Source organism: Aplysia californica, unplaced genomic scaffold (assembly GCF_000002075.1).
Source record: "Aplysia californica isolate F4 #8 unplaced genomic scaffold, AplCal3.0 scaffold00718, whole genome shotgun sequence".
NCBI classification, from domain to species: Eukaryota; Metazoa; Mollusca; class Gastropoda; order Aplysiida; family Aplysiidae; genus Aplysia; species Aplysia californica.
The window spans coordinates 166,420-168,081 of record NW_004797988.1 but is presented as its reverse complement, the minus strand read 5'-3'; the positions used below and the strand labels follow the sequence as shown (position 1 = coordinate 168,081).

The following is a 1,662-nucleotide window of genomic DNA, read 5'->3' as shown; positions in this document are numbered from 1 at the left end:
TCTATCTAATCTAGTCACTCCGATGACTTCGCATATAAAGTAAATAAAGACATGAATAAAAAAGGAAATAATATAGATCTAGATTTAGATGTCAAATTATGTGAGAAGTCAAGAAGTTTAACTTAAATTGACATTGCAGAACTCAGTGTGACAAATGAAATGAGACAGATCTTTAATTATGGACTGATGAGGCTGAGGCCCAGATCTACAGACTAAAACTAAAGTAAATGACAATGGTTCTCTCAATCCCGCGGTTTCTGTTTCACTCATCACATTCACTTCACAGCTCATCGCACAAACACACAGGCAAGTTTGCCCCACAGCAAGTGGTCAAGCCTTTATTCATTACCTCTAGGACTAGGATATCTTGCCTTCGCAGCGGCAAGCAGGCAAGGAGGCAAGGAAGTCAGGCAGGGCAGGGGAATCGATAAAATAAAATATTTTAGTCCTGCCATTTGATTCTGGAGGATAACAGTGGTCACAACCACTTTACTGGTATGTTTTGACTGCTCTCTTGATTTCCTATACACCTAAAATAGATCTTAGTTGTTGTTTTACAAAAAGAAAGAAAATCGAAAAAAACTTGAACATTATTTTCATAACAGACAGTTGCATAAAACAATTTGATATTATGAACAATTTAAGCTAAGATACTTTTTTGTCTTAATGTAAGCTTTTGCTACATAAATTACTAGCTAGATGAAAAATGATTTTATTTTGTTTTAAAAGCTATTCCATTTAGCTTTTAAAATTATTTCTTTTTACGGTGTCGTTATTAGTTCTTATGCCACTCCAAGATATTCGACATGATGTTCTAATCTAAATAAAATTTGGTGTTATTTTCAAACAAATTGAAGTAAAAATAAGTTTTGAAGCTTTATATCTGCTTAAATTTGAAAGAGGCACAATACACAATAATATATCTGCATAATAAACTCAACTACTATTCATAAAAATAAACTGGGATTCAGATACAGAAAGACACCTACAGTTGTACTTCCTTCTGGGCCCAGCCAGGCGAAAGGCGATAAGAAATTGAATAGGCCCACACAGAAACAGTGTTTTCGTACCTGTATTGGACGTTAATTTCTCTCGCGGGGATTGTTTTGTGTAGGTGAGTGTGTAATTTGCTTGTTTATGTTGGTTTTTGAAAAGATTCATAACTTGTTCAAGTTTGTATTCATAACATAGCTTCAGGTCTGTTACCCGCGGTGGTGTAACTCTGTAATTGTAACAGTAACTTACGCGGTAGAGGGGATAGTACAACCTATTTTCGATAGTTATGAGAAGAGGCAATTAATTACAGGCTATCCACCCTGGATCTAGATGTAGAGAATCTAGAGATATAGATCTATAGATCTGGAAATCTATATTTATTTAAATGACCTGAAATTCGTTTGTGGAAACAATGGAGAACAGAAACTGACGGTAAATTTTTACTTTCACTACCGCACACAGATGCACTGTTTCAGGGGTCAAACTGCTGCTGTACTGTTTGCTGCAGATCACACATAAAGCCACTAAAACTGTCGCAAATCAATTATTTTCTAGACAATTTCAAATCTAACTGTAAAATATCAAATTATGGGTAAAAATTATGGGCATGCCCCCCTGTAACCCCCCGGATTTTCTTTTACCCCAGCAGTGGGGCAAGCCCCCCTG

The 1,662-nt window shown here is 35.9% G+C and overlaps 2 protein-coding genes across 2 annotated transcripts in view; one reads left to right on the top strand and one right to left on the bottom strand.

Moving 5' to 3' along the window:
- LOC101852880 (RCC1-like G exchanging factor-like protein) overlaps positions 1–439 on the bottom strand; it is a 23,019-nt gene extending 22,580 nt beyond the window's left edge. The window contains exon 1 of the mRNA XM_005108760.3: positions 350–439. The gene's annotated coding sequence lies outside the window, so the exon portion shown is untranslated. The remainder of the gene's footprint in view (positions 1–349) is intronic.
- Positions 440–979: 540 nt separating this feature from the next.
- The window catches only part of LOC101852357 (zinc finger protein 706), an 11,144-nt gene continuing 10,461 nt past the window's right edge, over positions 980–1,662 (top strand). Inside the window, exon 1 of the mRNA XM_005108757.3 lies at positions 980–1,114. The gene's annotated coding sequence lies outside the window, so the exon portion shown is untranslated. The remainder of the gene's footprint in view (positions 1,115–1,662) is intronic.